Raw genomic sequence first — 19,413 nt, forward strand, 5'->3', positions numbered from 1 at the left:
TCACAAAGATTGCACTTTTTAAAAACTCTGGATACTAACCTGTGTTCAGTAATGACTATACAGCTTGTCATAAGTCATAGTTGTGATCTTTCTTGAGAGGAATTCTTTATTATAGTTAATATCTACTATAAATAAGCACTCATGCTTGTTATGAAGTATAATGCAAATCACTAGTTCTACACTAGTATAATGAAAATGACTAGTTCTAAACTATTATATACTTTTGTCCTCTTCTCCAAAAAGGAAATAGTTGAAATTGTATTATCTAGTCCAATGGCACTTTATTAGTAATACATTTTATATGTTGTAGGTGTAGGAGAACTCTTATTTTTACCTGCAGAGACTCATGTTTTAGCTAAAACTTAAAAATTGTAAGAAATGTAGTATGGGTATTGTAATTGAGCATTTTACATTTCAAAAATGGGTAAAAATTCAGCCCTGCCGGGTGGCTCAGTGAACAAAACATTGTCCCAGCACACTGAGGTCACAGGTTTGACCCTGATCAGGGCACATATGAGAAGCAATAAGTGCACAACTGAAAATGGAGGTGATTCTTCTCTCCACCCCACCCCCCAGCTCTCAAGTCAGTAGAATAATTGTTTTTAATGGGTAAAATTCAAATATTAAGTCTTTGGCTATACTAATTGTTGAAATTCTTTAAAATGTAGAAGTTAAACTTTTCAATTATAACTTTTGTTACATTAAAATATATTTGTTAACTTTATCAATTATAGTAAATAAAAATAAATTTAACAGCTTGCAATATTCTTGTATATATACATTTCTAAAAAAATTCATACTAGAAAATTGTGTGAATATGTATATCACTGTTAAAAAAAGTCTAACTTTGTATTTATTATGTTTTTATATTCTAGGTCCTTACTAGAGAGTGCCCCAGCTTTATGGCCTGAAATACTAATTTTTAAATTTTAGTTCCAGATTTAGGTACAATGTTGTTTTTATTTTTTAAATTTTACTAGCTTTTTAAATATATAAATAGTCACATGGTTCAAAATTCTACAGGTACAATAGTAAAAACGTCTCATTCTCATCCTCTTCCTGTGCATCCTGCCAGACATATTAATGCAAGAGAGCTTAATGGTCCCTGCCCTACCCCTGACCTTTCAGGGTCTGAGGCCTTACCAGGGTGCTGTTCTCTTTCTACAGCCCCAGAAGCAGACCCTTCATCCTTTTTCCAGTCTTCACCATATCTGATCAACACCAGCTAGACAGAGTCATCCCTAGATGGCTCAGCAGTTTCTTTCTTTTCTACACTGTGCCGTTCTAGACCATCTCTCTCACTCCCTGACGTGTGAGCCATGCCAAGACTACTAAGGCAGTTGTCACCTTATATCCCTGATTAGTATTACTGATATAATAACCTTTCAGGTCCAGCAAGCATAATTAGGCAATAAAAGTACCAGAGTCGTCCACCCCTCAACCCCACTCTTTATTGCCACTTGCAGATACCAGTAGCTCTATTTCCCAGTGTAGGAGGCGTGGGAGGAAGAAATAAAAATTAAAAAAAAAAAACAGAGAAGGATGGCTAATGTGTATTATGTATCAGTTTGGTTTTTTTTTTTCTGAAGTGAGAAGTGGGGAGGCAGAGAGACAGACTCCTGCATGCGCCCAACCAGGATCCACCCGCATGCCCACCAGGGGACGATGCTCTGCCCATCTGGGGTGTTGCTGGGTAGCAACTGGAGCCATTCTAGCACCTGAGGCGGAGGCTATGGAGCCATCCACAGAGCCCAGGCCAACTTTGCTCCAATGGAGCCTTGGAGGGTGGGGGGGGGGTGAGATAGAGAGGAGAGGGGGAAGGGTGGAGAAGCAGACAGGCACTTCTGTGTGTCCTGGCGAGGAATCAAACCTGGAACTTCCACACGCTGAGCTGAAGCTCTATCACTTAGCCAACTGGCCAGGGCCTGTTATGTATCAGTTTGAGTATTCTCCCCTGGTCCCAAACGCTAATTAAACATTCTATGCTAATAGAGGGTGTCCTGTAGAACTGACACATTTAGAACCCATACTGCCTAATGTGTGTGTTCCACTGGAAAATGAAAACATCTATTTCCACAATGCATTCAGCAGTATCAGTTACAACCACTGTTGTATATTGGTTTATAAGGACCCACCTACAAGGTTATTATCAGTCCAGTGTCTAATTTGAGAGTTACTTCTAAATCCAGTTAAAATCATTTTTGGCCACACCATGGGTACTTTGCAGTAGCACAATGGCTGTGTCCCAGTGTTTAGGAGGGCCAAACGGCTTGGCAAAATATAAGAACATAACTGATAAAATTCCTAAACCAGACAACTAGAAAAATAACAGCAAAATAAACCAAAAGAGCACAAGGGAAGAATTAATATAAATAAAAGCAGATAATGAAGTAAATAGAAAAATAACAATTTTTAAAAAACTCCTGACTCTGAGAATTAACAAAATAAACCACTAGCTAATTTAAGGTAAATAAAAGAAAAATATAAAAAATAAAGTGAGAAGGAATATTAACACAGACAACATTTTATGCAAATTTACAAACCTAGATGATACAATTTTTAGGAAACATTATTAGAATCAATAGAAAGAAACAGCTTAAACAGAACAATTTTAATAAAGTTATTTTAAAAACTTCTGCAAAAAAAATCTGAAGTCTGACGAAAGTCACATTGAGCTGCAAGCAGCTTCACGGACATCTTTAGGACTCAGCAACATGGCAGAAAACATCAGGAACTACCAGACGGCCCCTTCTGACAGCCACTTTCCCAACCAGGAACTGTTGGCAGAACTACCTGGACTTCCACCACTGTGTGAAGTCAGTGACTGCTAAAGGGAGTGATGTCACCATGTGTGAATGGTACTGGTGTGTATACAAGTTCCCTATCCTGGGGTTGGCCTGGGGTGACTGCCAGTCAGAAGGCACATTTCCTGGGAAGATTTAAACTGGCTGTGCCCAACCTGTCCTTTCTCCTCCATCCTAACAGGGAAGTAAAAGGGGACTTGGGTACATCCCACCATAGGATCCTGAATCATGGCTTAACTAATAATAAATACTTGTTGGAAAAATGTAAAAAAAAAAATTAAAACAAACCAACTGAAAACCAATCAGGCCCAATTTTCATAGGAGAATTTTACCAAACTGTTGAGGCCAGATTGTCTCCCAAAGTTACAGAGTGGTTTAGACCAGGGGTAGTCAACCTTTTTATACCTACCGCCCACTTTTGTATCCCTGTTAGTAAAATTTCCTAACCGCCCACTGGTTCCACAGTAATGGTGATTTATAAAGTAGGGAAGTAACTTTACTTTGTAAAATTTATAAAGTAGAGTTACAGCAAGTTAAAGCATATAATAATTACCAAGTACTTTAAGTCAGATTTTTGCTGTTTGGCAGAATAAATCTTTATAAAACAACTTACTATAGTTAAATCTATCTTTTTATTTATACTTTGGTTGCTCTGCTACGGCCCACCATGAAAGCTGGAATGCCCACAAGTGGGTGGTAGGGACCAGGTTGACCACCACTGGTTTAGAGCATAGAAAATGAGAACTCAAATTATTTTTATGACACAGTAAAACATTTTTACGCTAAACTTGATTAAAAAACAAATATATTCATGCTAATATCCTAATATACTATTAATACATAGACTCAAATACCACATGAAGAAAATAATATGCATATCTCCATGGAGTTGATATCAGAGATGCAAGAATAGTTCAAAATTAGGAAGTCTATTGATAATTCACTCCTATGAAAAACAGATTAATATTTTTAAAAATCTCTCAATACTACTATATTGGTAGATCTAAAGGAAAAGATCATTGTTTTCTCCAAAGATACTAATAAAACAAGACAAAATAAAGTCCAGTCTCAAAAAAAGTTCTTGAAAAAATTGAGGTAAATCTATTCTTAACATAAACATGTTTATATATGTTAACATGCATGTGACATATATGGGTACATGCATGCATATATGTTTGTGCACATATACATATGTGTGTATAAAATTCCACAAGCTAGGCTTTTCATGGAAAAACACTAAAAACATTCTCACTAAGGTCAAGAACTAGGCAAGAATGCCCACTATCTTGACCACTATTACATTGTTCTGGAAGTATTAACCTATGCTATTTTACAATAGAAGACACATTGGAGCTGTAAAAGTTAAAGAAAAAAAATGAGCCTGACCTGTGGTGGCACAGTGGATAAAGCGTCGACCTGGAAATGCTGAGGTCGCCGGTTCGAAACCCTGGGATTGCCTGGTCAAGGCATATATGGGAGTTGATGCTTCTAGCTCCTCCCCCTTTCTCTCTCTCTCTGTCTCTCCTCTCTGTCTCTCTCTCTCTCCTCTAAAAATGAATAAATAAAATAAAAATGAAAAAAAAAAAGAAACTTCAATTTTCAGGTGATCTAATCATGTACCTGGAAAATCCCAAATAATCAATGATAAAGCTAACTCAAATAATAAATTTATCAAGGTAGCAGGATATGTTTAACATGAAAAAATAAACAGCTTTTACACAAAAATAATCACCAATTAGAAAATATAGTGAAAGGAAAACCTTATTTACAGTAACGACAAAAAGATAAAAATATGAAAGTTAGAAATGTCCAAAACCCTATATGAAGGAAAGTATAAAACACTACTGAGGAGTGACGTCATGGAAATGGCACCGTTAGCAGCGTGTCCGACAGATCTCCCTAAAATCTCAACAAATTTATCAACTAGAAACAGAAAAATCTATCCTCGGAGCATTCCGGAGTTCCACACACACTGAAGGCAAAATGGCTGCTATCACTTGGAGCTAAGAGTAGGGAGGGAGCTGAGGTTGTGGAGGAAGCTAACTGCCACACTGACGTTTGCTCAAGCCAGGAGGAGGGAGTGCGCCTGTGGTGAGTCAACCCACATGAGCAACTGCCCCCCCAACACTCGGGGAGCAACAGCCTGCGGCTCTGTGAGCAGCCACCTGCATACGCGAGTGCCCTGCGCCATGGTCCGGGCGCACAGCAAGCTCCCCTGTGCCGTGAGCATCCCCAGTGGCCCGCGCACTGCGAGCGAGCGTCCCTAGCCACCGGCGTGCCCAGAGCACCCCATTCTCCTGCGTGCCCAGTGCACCCCAGCCGCCAGTGGCAAGCGGAAGGGCGCCAAAGCGATCTTCCCTACGCCGGAGCTTCTCTCCATGGGAGGGGCACCTCACCCAGCCATTCAAGCTAACAATCAAGCTTTGGGGGAGGGGCGCGCGGGCAGCTTGCAAGCCTTTCTGGAGTACATCTGCAGATCCAATCACTGAAATCAGCTTAACCCACAGTCTGCGCACCTCCCAACTGACCCACGGGGCTCTAATTGATAAGATCTCTCTCAGTTCAGTGATCCAAGACAAGAGGCGTGATATTTTTTAGTGCCTCTTGCTAAAGGGGCGGGGGCAACTTCTGATTGACAGAGCTTTCATACTCAGGGATATACGCTAACAAGAGGGACTTGGCAGATGTTAAGATCTGTACTGCAAGCAGCGACTAGTGCCTCTTCTTCCCAGCCAAAACAGGCTACAAAGAGCGGAAAGCCTGGGGAGAGTGGTCCCACTGAGTGCTAGGTGCCCGAACAGGCCTAGAGGCTTATTGAAAGTCACCTTGAGAACAATTGGCTCCCAGCCCCGCCTGATTACAGCTGGTGGCACTGACTGCCAGAGCCTTACCCAGAGCCCTGCGCCGAGTGGGGATAGAGTGGTGATTTCTCAGCTCTTTGAGCCTCTTACTCCCCAGGAAGAGGCAGTGGCAGCCTCAAAGCTGGATCACCAGGCTGCTAACTCAGGAAGGGGAGACTAGGAGAGAGGCTCCAGGAAAGCAAACTCTCTATATAATTGTTGGATCCTGCAAATACTAACAAGCCTTGACTACCAACGAGACTGAAGCCAACTATATGACATTGCCGTAGAATCTCATCAACTGCAAATCCCTAACTAAGCATGACACAGGGGCAGAGCCTGGGGTACAGAGTCACTGACCAGGAAGAGGGAGAGAAAAGAAAAAGGAAGAAGTTAACCTCTCAAAATCAAGAAAAATCCAGACTTTATAACTTGTTCCACTTTTTTGTTTGTTTCTTTTATCTTCTTGCCTTTATTATTATTATTTCTATTTCTTCCATCTCGGTCCTTTTATTCTCTGCCCATCTTATTTTTCCCTTTTCTTGAACTACACTACCCATGAGTGTTACATTTTATTCCTTTTCTTCGTCGTTACTCTCCTTTAGGGTTACACTCCAAAACCCTTAATTCTCACTCTCTCTCCTCTCTCTCCTTTTGTTATTTTTTCTTTTCCTTTTATTTTCTTCCTTTGTTTTCCCCCTTTTTCTTATTTCTCCCTTTTGATTCATTTCTTCTATTCTCCTTTTAATTTTCCTCCCATTCAACCCTCAATCACGAACAAATTATTTAATTTGGGACTCAAGTTTTGTTTTTGTTTTTTTGTGTGTGTCTGTGTGTGTGTGTGTGTGTGTGTGTGTGTGTGTGGCATTTTGGGTGCTTTTTACTTTGCTCTTTAACTCATTAGCATTCCTCCCAACCCAGGGTCTCCATTGTATTTAGTCTTTGTTCCACTTAATACAACAGATTTTTTTTCTCCTTTTTTCTGTTTCCTTCTTATCCCTCTCATTATATCTCTTGGTGGACCATCACTTACAAGCAAATCATTTTATACTTGACCAAGATTTTCTCCTTTTCTTGCATTTTGTAGGTCCCTACTCCCTATTTTGCCCCTTGAACACTTCCCCCCAACTGAGGCCCTTCGTTATAGGCAGTTTTTGTTCCATTTAGCATAAAATAATTCACAGATTATCACGATATTTCCCTAAGGAGGAGGGGAGAGGAGGGGAAGAGAGGAAAAAAAAGAGGGGGAAATAATAAATTATTACTTTTTTTGTGGGGGGGTTTTTCCCAAAAAAATTTTTTTCCATTTTTTTTATTCTTTTTACTTTTTATTCTTTATTAATTCTCATTACTGCTATCAACAAGACCACCCTCAGATGCCAATAAGAAAAAGGAAATAGAATATTATGAATACAAAAGATAGAGAAGTAACACAAATAGATGTGGAAAAATCTATGGAGAAAAAATTTAATATATTTGAATCCTTGGAGCTAAATAACAGAGAATTTAAAATAGAAATCCTAAAAATACTCAGAGATATACAAGAAAACACAGAAAGGCAATTTAGGGAACTCAACGATCACAAAGAATATATTACCAAGGAAATTGAAACTATAAAAACAAATCAAACAGAAATGAAAAACTCAATTCACGAGCTGAAAAACGAGGTAACAAGCTTAGCTAATAGAACAGCCCAGATAGAAGGTAGGATTAGTGAAATAGAAGACAAGCAACTTGAGGCACAACAGAGAGAAGAAGAAAGAGACTCAAAAATTAAAAAAAATGAGAAAGCCCTACAAGAATTATCTGACTCCATCAAAAAGAATAACATAATAAGAATAATAGGTATATCAGAGGGAGAAGAAAGAGAAAATGGGATGGAGAACATAAACAAATAATAGATGAGAACTTCCCAAGCCTGTGGAAAGAACTAAAGCCTCAAATTCAAGAAGCAAACAGAACTCTGAGTTTCCTTAACCCCAACAAACCTACTCCAAGGCACATCATAATGAAATTGGCACAAACCAACGGCAAAGAAAAAATTCTCAAGGCAGCCAGGGAAAAGAAGAATACAACATATAAAGGAAGGCCCATTAGATTATCATCAGATTTCTCAGCAGAAACTCTACAGGCTAGAAGAGAGTGGACCCCAATATTTAAAGCCCTGAAAGAGAGGAACTTTCAGCCAAGAATACTATATCCATCAAAGCTATCCTTCAAGAATGAAGGAGATATAAAGACATTCACAAATACAGAAAAAATGAGGGAATTTATCATCAAAAATCCCCCACTCCAGGAATTACTAAAGGGGGTTTTCCAACCAGATGCAAAGAACAAAACAAAACCACAAGTAACAGCTCCACCAAGAACACAATAAAACCAAATTTATACTATGACAACAAAAGAAAAAAAAAGGGGGGTGAGAGGATGGAGATTAACAGTAGCAAAGGACGATGAAGTGCAGAAACACTCATAAGATAGGGTACTACAATGAACAGGGTAGGAACCCTTTTCATTACTTAATGGTAACCACCCTTGAAAAAACCACCAGAGAAACACATGACTTAAAAAAAGGTAACAACAGAGGAAAGAAGTATGGAATACAAACAAACAAAAACAAATGATAGAAAAACAAAAGAGAAAAATCAAACAAGATACCAAACTAACAGAAAGCAATTTATAAAATGGCAATAGGGAACCCACAAGTGTCAATAATTACACTAAATGTAAATGGATTAAACTTACCAATAAAAAGGCACAGAGTAGCAGAATGGATTAAAAAAGAAAATCCAACTGTATGCTGCCTACAAGAAACACATCTAACCAACAAGGATAAAAACAAATTCAAAGTGAAAGGCTGGAAAACAATACTCCAAGCAAATAGCATCCAAAAAAAAGCAGGCGTAGCAATACTCATAACTAATAATGCTGACTACAAGACAGAAAAAGTACTCAGAGATAAAAATGGCCATTTCATAATGATTAAGGGGACACTGAATCAAGAAGACATAACAATCCTTAATATATATGCACCAAACCAAGGAGCACCAAAATATATAAGACAGCTACTTATTGACCTAAAAACAAAAACTGACAAAAATACAATCATACTTGGAGAACTCAATACACCGCTGACAGCTCTAGATCGGTCATCCAAACAGAGAATCAATAAAGATATATTGGCCTTAAACAAAACACTAGAGCACCTGGATATGATAGACATCTACAGGACACTTCATCCCAAAGCGACAGAGTATACATTTTTCTCTAGTGTACATGGAACATTCTCAAGAATTGACCACATGTTGGGCCACAAAGAAAATATCAGCAAATTCAGAAAAATTGAAATTGTCCCAAGCATATTTTCTGATCATAAAGCCTTGAAACTAGAATTCAACTGCAAAAAAGAGGAGAAAAAAACCACAAAAAATGTGGAAACTAAACAACATACTTTTAAAAAATGAATGGATCAAAGAAGAAATAAGCGCAGAGATCAAAAGATATATACAGACTAATGAAAATGACAATACTACATATCAGAATCTCTGGGATGCAGCAAAAGCAGTAATAAGAGGAAAGTTCATATCACTTCAGGCCTATATAAACAAACAAGAGAGAGTCCAAGTGAACCACTTAACTTCACACCTTAAGGAACTAGAAAAAAAAGAACAAAGACAACCCAAAACCAGCCGAAGAAAGGATATAATAAAACTCAGAGCAGAAATAAATGAAATAGAGAACAGAAAAACTATAGAAAAAATAATAAAACAAGGAGCTGGTTCTTTGAAAAGATCAACAAAATTGACAAACCCTTGGCAAGACTCACCAAGGAAAAAGGCACAGGACTCATATAAATAAAATCCAAAATGAAAGAGGAGAAATCACCACAGACATCATAGATATACAAAGAATCATTGTAGAATACTATGAAAAACTATATGCAACCAAATTCAACAATCTAGAAGAAATGGATATATTCCTAGAACAATACAACCTTCCTAGACTGAGTCATGAAGAAGCAGAAAACCTAAACAGACCAATTAGCAGGGAGGAAATAGAAAAAACTATTAAAAACCTCCCCAAAAATAAAAGTGCAGGCCCAGACGGCTATGCTAGTAAATTCTATCAAACATTCAAAGAAGACCTGGTTCCTATTCTACTCAAAGTCTTCCAAAAAATTGAAGAAGAAGCAATACTTCCAAACACATTTTATGAGGCCAACATAACCCTCATACTGAAACCTGGCAGGACGGCACAAAGAAAGAAAGCTACAGACCAATATCTCTAATGAATACAGATGCTTAAATACTAAACAAAATACTGGCAAATTGAATACAACAACATATTAAAAAAATAATACATCATGATCAAGTGGGATTCATCCCAGAATCTCAAGGAAGGTTCAACATACGTAAAACGGTTAACGTAATACACCATATCAACAAAACAAAGAACAAAAACCACATGATCTTATCAATAGATGCAGAAAAGGCATTCGATAAAATACAACACAACTTTATGTTTAAGACACTTAACAAAATGGGTATATATCATGAGGAAAATATCTCAACATGATAAAGGCCATATATGGTAAACCACCAGCCAACATCATATTAAATGGCATAAAACTGAGGACTTTCCACCTTAAATCAGGAACAAGACAGGGTTGTCCACTCTCTCCACTCTTATTTAACGTGGTGCTAGAAGTTCTGGCCAGAGCAATCAGACAAGACAAAGAAATAAAAGGCATCCATATCGGAAAAGAAGAAGTAAAGGTATCATTTTTTGCAGATGATATGATCGTATACATCGAAAACTCAAAGGACTCCACAAAAAGATTCCTAGAAACAATAAACCAATACAGTAAGGTCGCAGGATACAAAATTAACATACAAAAGTCCATAGCCTTTCTATATGCCAACAATGAAAAATTAGAAAACGAACTCAAAAAAATAATCCCCTTCACGATTGCTACAAAAAAAAAAAAAATACCTAGGAATAAACATAACAAAGAATGTAAAGGACCTATATAACGAAAACTACAAAGCATTGTTAAGAGAAATCGAAAAAGACACAATGAAATGGAAAAATATTCCTTGTTCTTGGATAGGAAGAATAAATATAATCAAAATGGCCATATTACCTAAAGCAATTTATAAATTTAATGCAATTCTCATCAAAATTCTTATGACATTTTTTAAAGAAATGGAACAAAAAATTATGAGATTTATATGGAACTATCAAAAACCCCGAATAGCCAAAGCAATCCTAAGGAAAAAGAATGAAGCTGGGGGCTTTACAATACCTGACTTCAAACTATATTATAGGGCCACAACAATCAAAACAGCATGGTATTGGCAGAAAAATAGACACTCAGACCAATGGAACAGAATAGAAAGTCCAGAAATAAAACCACATATATATAGTCAAATAATTTTTGATAAAGGGGCCAACAACACACAATGGAGAAAAGAAAGCCTCTTCAATAAATGGTGCTGGGAAAACTGGAAAGCCACATGCAAAAGAATGAAACTCGACTATAGCTTGTCCCCGTGTACTAAAATTAATTCAAAATGGACCAAAGACCTAAATATAAGACCTGAAACAATAAAGTACATAGAGGAAGACATAGGTACTAATCTCATGGACCTGGGTTTTGAAGAACATTTTATGAACTTGACTCCAAAGGCAAGAGAAGTGAAGGCAAAGATAAATGAATGGGACTACATCAGACTAAGAAGTTTTTGCTCAACAAGAGAAACTGACATCAAAATAAACAGACAGCCAACTAAATGGGAAATGATATTTTCAAACAACAACTCAGATAAGGGTCTAATATCCAAAATTTACAAAGAACTCATAAAACTCAACAACAAACAAACAATCCAATAAAAAAAATTGGGAAGAGGACATGAATATACACTTCTCCCAGGAGGAAATACAAATGGCCAAGAGATATATGAAAAGATGCTCATCTTCATTAGTTATTAGAGAAATGCAAATCAAAACTACAATGAGATACCACCTCACCCCAGTTAGATTAGCTATTATCAACAAGACGGGTAATAGCAAGTGTTGGAGAGGCTGCGGAGAAAAGGGAACTCTCATTCACTGTTGGTGGGACTGTAAAGTAGTACAACCATTGTGGAGGAAAGTATGGTGGTTCCTCAAAAAACTGAAATTAGAACTACCTTATGACCCAGCAATCCCTCAACTGGGTATATACCCCAAAACCTCAGAAACATTGATACGTAAAGATACATGTAGCCCCATGTTCATTGCAGCACTGTTCACAGTGGCCAAGACATGGAAACAACCAAAAAGCTCCTCAATAGAAGACTGGATAAAGAAGATGTGGCACATATACACTATGGAATACTACTCGGCCATAAGAAATGATGACTTCGGATCATTTACAACAAAATGGTGGGATCTTGATAACATTATACGGAGTGAAATAAGTAAATCAGAAAAAAACAAGAACTACATGATTCCATACATTCGTGGGACATAAAAACGAGACTAAGAGACATGGACAAGAGTGTGGTGGTTACTAGGGGTCGGGGGAGGGAGGACGCGGGAGGGAAGGAGGGAGAGGGTTAAGGGGAGGGGGAGGGGCACAAAGAAAACTAGATAGAGGGTGACGGAGGACAATCTGACTCTGGGTGATGGGTATGCAACATAATTGAATGACAAGATAACCTAGACATGTTTTCTTTGAGTATATGTACCCTGATTTATTAATGTCACCCCATTAACATTAATAAAAATTTATTTAAAAAAAACTAAAAAACAAAACACTACTGAAAGACATAAAGTTGACTTAAATAAGGGTAAAGAAATTATTGGCTGAGAGCTCAACTTATTAAGATGATAGTTCTGCCTAATTTAATTTGTAAAATTAAGGCAGTCTCAATAGCAATACCAACAAGCTTTTTTATGGAGTTAGAAAAGTTGCTAAAAAGTTTATATGAAAATATAAACATGCAAGAATAGCTAGGAAAACACTGACAAAAAAGAGCTATGAGTGCAGACTAGACCTACCAGAAATGAAAACACTATAAAGCTTCTGTGAAGAAGTACTGGTGAATGGATGAGAGGGCCAATGAGCCTGACCTGTGGTGGCGCAGTGGATAAAGCGTTGACCTGGAACGCTGAGGCTTACCCAGTCGGGGCACATTATGGGATGTGATGCTTCCTGTTCTGCCTCCCTTCTCTCTCTCTCCTCTCTAAAAATAAATAAATGAAATCTTTAAAAAATAACATGAGAACCAATGAAATACAAAATCCAGAAGTAGGCCCAAATACATAAAGAAATTTAATGTATGATAAAGTTGGTATTGCAAATCAATGGGCAAATGTTTACTAAATTGTTCTAGGACAACTAAAAAAAAAAATTTTGGACCCTGGCCGGTTGGCTCAGCGGTAGAGCGTCAGCCTGGCGTGCGGGGGACCCGGGTTCGATTCCCGGCCAGGGCACATAGGAGAAGCGCCCATTTGCTTCTCCACCCCCACCCCCCTCCTTCCTCTCTGTCTCTCTCTTCCTCTCCCGCAGCCAAGGCTCCATTGGAGCAAAGATGGCCCGGGCGCTGGGGATGGCTCCTTGGCCTCTGCCCCAGGTGCTAGAGTGGCTCTGGTCATGGAAGAGTGACTCCCCGGAGGGGCAGAGCATCGCCCCCTGGTGGGCGTGCCGGGTGGATCTGACTGTCCAGATGGGCGCATGCGGGAGTCGGTCTGACTGTCTCTCCCTGTTTCCAGCTTCAGAAAAATACAAAAAAAAAAAAAAAATTGGAAGAATAAAATAAGGTGAATACACAAACAGCATACACAAGAAAAACTCCAAATAAAGCAGAGGTCTATTTAAACACAAGCTGTATAAGTCCTAGAAGAAAACATGAGTGAACTTTATAACTTGGCTTCAACTGTAACTGAAAATCAAATACAATAATAGGATATATATATATATATATATATATATATATATATATATATATATAGAGAGAGAGAGAGAGAGAGAGAGAAAACAAAGGTAAATAAATGGATCAAACTGTTAATTGATAAAAACCTGGATAAAGAATATATACAGATATAATTATATGTATATATACTTCATTCAGATTTTTATATATTTATATGTGTTCTTTGAATTATTTTTATAATTTTTAATAAGTTTGAAATAATTTCTAAATAAAAAACGTTTTAAATTCCAAGAAATATGTATAGTACCATTCAATTTTATAAATGTATGTAATAACTTGTGTAATCTAAAAGATATATTCACACACACACACAAAACATGAATATCCCCAAAGCATTAAATAGCAATTTCTAAGCAAGGGGATTTTAGTTGCTTTATGCAACTTCTTTATTCTTTCTTTGCATTTCCTTTTATGAGCATTGCTTTTGGCATAAGAAAATAATTTTGTTAGTTTTAAAAGTTCCTCAAAGTGTTGTTGATAATAGTGAAAAAAAAATGGCAATAATCTGAATGACCATCCATAGGTGAATAACTGCTATAAGTGACAAGTAATAAAATGAAGCCATGGAAAAAATACTTGTTCTCATTTTAAAGGTTGATCAGAATTTTTGTTGCATTGTATAACAAAGAAATCTTACTTCTGCATTTGTTTAAAATAATTAAAATAAATAGTAATTTAGGTTTTCCTAAATATACACTGAGAGAAAAGATGCATTGAAGGAAAGGTAAAAATTTAAAATATAGTTTTTAATGCTCTCTAATCAAATTAGTAAAGAAAGGGCAAGCAGCAGTGACTTCAGTCCACTTTTCCTGCCTGGTGTCCTTGGCTTTCACTTACAAGTAACAAAGAACATTCATAGGTTGGAGGAGTTAAAAGCAATATTCTTCAGTAGTAGCAAGTTTATCCTCAGTGCCTCAAGGTAGTCTGCACAAAAAGAAGACTGTAACATCTTTGTCAAAGCTGTGTGGTTTGCTCTCAGAGGACTGTTTGTGCTGCACTGTCATTCAAGTACAGTGTATATTTTTCCAGGGATGGGTGGTGCAGTGTGTCATGACACTCAACATGTTCCACTTTGTAGCACGTGCCACAGAAAGAGAAATCACCATTTAAGAATGGTGTGATATGGTATTTTTACTACAAATCTATATCTATCTATCTATCTATCTATCATCTATCTATCATCTCTTACAACACTTATATAGTGCTAGCACTGATGAATGGAAAGTTTGTTTGGGTAAAGGACTATTTATAGATTCTTGTTTTTTAAATCAGCAACTAGCAAATAAGATGGGTTTTAATTAATAAGTAAGTATCAGAGATGCAAACATCTACATTCTATGTTACAGCGTGATCCTTTGTGATGTTAGACTGGCTGAGGTCTCCCGAAAGAGAACACTGGAATAAGGTACACCATCTGGTCCTGTGAGAATCTGGTGAGGCCCATACCCAAGATGGCTGCGGCAAGAGATGTGTGAAACACAAATGCAACATGACAAAGAGCACTGTTCAGACACTTGTTTGACTAAATGTCATAGCTTTTCTTTGTGGCTTAAAATACATATTGGCACTTCCATGGATAAATGTTATTAAAATATGACAAACATTCATTAAAATGTCTATATTCTCTCCAGTACAAAATACTGGTATAGATGGTATTTTAAAGTTTTGTGTCGACCACAGGTTTATATTTTTGCAGATATACCTTGATTTACATATTTTCAATTAGAAGAATAGTGAAGGTTGTACAAACTGTCTTTTCTCCATTATTCTGAAGTGCCATTTTGCCCTAAGTGGCAAAAACCCATTTGTGTGTGTCTGCTTCTGGGCTCTCTATTTTTTTGGTCTATATGTTTAACCTTGAAACAGTATTCAATTGTCTTAATTCTGGAATCATTAAATCTTCATCTACTGTTCAACTGGAAATAAATAAGTAAATAATATAATATATATAAAACAAGTGCTCCCACTTCTTTTCCTTCAAGTGTAGTCTGGATATTCTGGTACCCGTGTTCTCATACAAATTTTCAAATTGGTTTGTAAAAAGAAAAGCAAGGAAGGAAGGAAATTAAATCTAAAATCCCATCTGGGGAGAATTGGCATCTTTATTTTATCGGGTCTTCCAATCCAATGTCTTTTGATCTATTTGGTCTTCTTTAATTTTTCTTAATTATATTTTATAGTTCTGCATAAAGGTCCTGTACATCTTTGTTATTTTTCCTTAGACATTTGATATATTTATGTTATTGAAAGTGATATCTTCCTTAACTTTTATCTTCTAATTTGTTGCTAGTTTATAAATAATGCATTTGATTTCTGTACACGAACTTTGTTATCCAGCAATCTTGATAAATCCACATATTAACTCTGATCATTTATCTGTAGATTCTTTTAAATTCTATACATATATAATTACATATAAACTACAAATAGCAACATTTCACCCAACTTGCTGCATGGCATATTGCTGGATATATTTACTAATAATATATCTGTGAATATAAAATATATATATATAAAGTATCCTACACATATAATATGTTGGATTTTTTATGAAAGAGATAAGTTTATTTACTCAAAATGTCCTTTTCAGGTTTTAGTAACAAAGTTATGCTGGCCTCATGAAATAAGCTGATGACTGAGTGTGTGTAAAACTGGTGTCTGGCCCATTGGCAGCATGCATTTGGTTAGTTTTAGGAAATGACCCCAGCTAACATAAGGAAGGAACTGGGAAGGAGTAAAAGCAAAAAAGAACGTGCTAGGCACAAATGAGGCTTAATCCTGCTGGGATCTTACATGTAATGATGTAGAATGTACTTATGAATTGTTCACTCAAGAGAAAGAGGGTAACAGCAACCAGTCTGGGGCTGGTGTAACTTCTACCTCATGGCTTCTCTGACATGAGGCATGGGACATTTGTGGGAACCTTCCAACAACACTCACATGTGCACAACCTAAAAGTATGAGGAAGTTAACACCCCATGGACAATCATTGACCAGCGGGGGACAGGAAATGGTGGACCAATGCTCCCTTATTCTGGATTAAAAGGTAAATTGACAGAACCTGAGTTTGAGCCTTAAAGGTATTTGCTACAATTGGCATTATTTCTCAAATATTTGGTAGACTTCACTGGTGAAGCTATCTGGGTGTCTTTTGTGTGGGGAGGTTTTAATTAAAAATTCAATTTAAGCTGGCCTGTGGTATCGCAGTGGATAAACCTTCGGCCTGGAATGCCAAGGTTGCCGGTTTGAAACCCTGGGCTTCCCTGGTCAAGGCACATACAACAAGCAAGCAATGAACAACTAACATGATGCAACTATGAGGTGATACGTCCCAATCCATGCTCCCCTTTCTCTCCTGTCTCTGTAAAATCAATAAATAATTTTTAAAAATTCAACCAAAAAAAATTTCAATTCATTTCAAAGATGCGAGTATTCAGATTTTCTGTTTCTTTTTTCTTTTCTTTTCTTTTTTTTTTAAATTTTTTTATTTATTCATTTTTTAGAGAGGAGACAGAGAGAGAGAAAGAGAGAGAAAGCGGGAGGAGCAGGAAGCATCAACTTCCATATGTGCCTTTACCAGACAAGTGCAGGGTTTTGAACCGGCAATCTCAGTGTTCCAGGTCGATGCTTTATCTGTTTCTTCTGTGTAAATTCTAAGTTGTATTTTTCTAGGAATTCATTTCATCTGATTGGTTGTATTTGGCATATGTTTGTTACTCTTGTGTATGATTGGTGTTTGATTAGGTTTACTCACAAAAGTTAGCCATTGTCTTTGCTATTTCTTTGCCATATAGGCCTTCTTTCCAGGATCATTTTTCTTCCTCCTGAAGTATATCTTTCAGAATTCCTTTACTGTGAGTTTGTTGGTGGCAAACTTCCAGTTTTGTTATCTGAAAACATCTTAAATGCATCTAATCTATTGAAAGATAGTTTTATACTTTGTAGCTATAAGTATTTATTTTCTCTCAGCCCTTTGAAGATAATAATCCTCTGCTTCTAGCTTCCATTGTTGGTAATGTGAAGTTAGCTGTTAATATAACTCTTGTTGGTAAATATTTTGATTTTCTGTACAAATGCTTTTGAAATAATTCTGTTTGTGTTTTACAAGCAGTTCTTATTTATTTATTTATTTATTTATTTATTTTACAGAGACAGAGTGAGAATCAGAGAGAGGGATAGATAGGGACAGACAGACAGGAACAGAGACAGATGAGAAGCCTCTCAATCATCAGTTTTTCGTTGTGGCACTTTAGTTGTTCATTGATTGCTTTCTCATATGTGCCTTGACCAGGGGGCTACAGCAGACCGAGCAACCCCTTGCTCGAGTCAACGACCTTGGGTCCAAGCTGGTGAGCTTTGCTCAAACCAGATGAGCCCGTGCTCAAGCTGGCGACCTCGAGGTCTCGAACCTGGGTCCTCCGCATCACAGTCCGACACTCTATCCACTGCACCACCACCTGGTCAGGCTCTGTTTGTGTTTTGAAGTTTCACTACAATGTGTTTAGGTATGTGCATTACTTTTTAATTATCATGCCTGGGGTTTATTGTGCTTCCTGAGTCTGAGAATTCAACCGTTATTGCTCTAAATTTTGCCTTTCTCCCATTTTCTCTATCAAATATATATTTATACAATCTTTTTTGAGTTCGATTTTATAAGAGTTTCTTAAGAAGGTTATTCTTAAGAAGGCTTTATAAGGGTTCCTTATAAGGTTATTCTTATTCATGGATAAAATTCATGATTTTTGTCCCTGTGTTATTTAGTGATTTAAAAAATCATCTGCCCTATTTCTCAAGTTTATCTCAGGGAATCTTTTATGCTTGTATTTAAAGTACATTTCTCCAGAGAGCATTTGCATTTGCTTCTTCTGCCTGACATTACCAGTCCAAGCACATATTAAACTACACTTTTAGGTTGTAGCTTTTTCATGCTATTTGAGCAGAACTCATTCTAGCCACTGACTCCTATGAGCATGGGGTCTTTTCATTTCTGTCTCAGAAAAACAAATTATTTTACTTTTCCACCAGCTTAACCATACATTAGTGAGTATATATAAGACCATATTTTAGCCAGTTTTTAAAAGTGGATACAATATGGAGGGGATTTCTCTCTGTAACTTGAATCTGCCATATTGTCCTATATTTTATTTTACTGATTTATTCGGGTTCCAGTATCATTTAGATCCAATGACTGAAGTTTATAATGTACTGTATTAGAAATATACCTATCATATATTACAGTACCTTATATTTGAATAGCTGGAAAGACAACTTTTTCTCATTGTTCTAAATTGTCTTGGCTCCTTTCAGATGCATTGATTTTGTATGTTTTAGAATCCGTTGTCAAAATAAATATCTGTGCGGCAATGACAGGCATTGTATTAATATATACTGTCTCTGTATGTAAAGTTTGAGAAGAATTGAATTATTTACAATATTTAATCTTACCATCTGCACATTTCTGGTTAATATTTTTTAAAGTTTTTTTTTCCTAGGTAAGAGAAAAATGTTTTCCATTATAGTTTCTAACTAGTTACTTTGGGATTACTAGTTATTTTGAAATAATTTTTTAAAATATCATCTTTGTACAAGTGGCTTAATAGTTCTTAGGTATTTCTTTTTCTTTGTCAGAACATAGAAGGCTGACAAAAACAAGTAAAATAAAATAATTGCCTCAATTAATGATTTTTTTTTCAAAATATCTAATACTACAGGATAATTTCTTTTTCTTTCTCTGCAGCCTGGGCAGCCCTTGAAAAACAAATGCTTATTGTTCCTTTTTTCCCCCTTAAT

The 19,413-nt window shown here is 36.7% G+C and overlaps 1 pseudogene; it reads left to right on the forward strand.

Moving 5' to 3' along the window:
* Positions 1-2,714: 2,714 nt before the first annotated feature.
* Positions 2,715-2,943, forward strand: LOC136379918 (cytochrome c oxidase subunit 6B1 pseudogene; annotated as a pseudogene).
* The last annotated feature ends 16,470 nt before the right edge of the window (positions 2,944-19,413 follow it).

This window comes from Saccopteryx leptura, chromosome 8 (assembly GCF_036850995.1).
Source record: "Saccopteryx leptura isolate mSacLep1 chromosome 8, mSacLep1_pri_phased_curated, whole genome shotgun sequence".
Taxonomy (NCBI): Eukaryota; Metazoa; Chordata; class Mammalia; order Chiroptera; family Emballonuridae; genus Saccopteryx; species Saccopteryx leptura.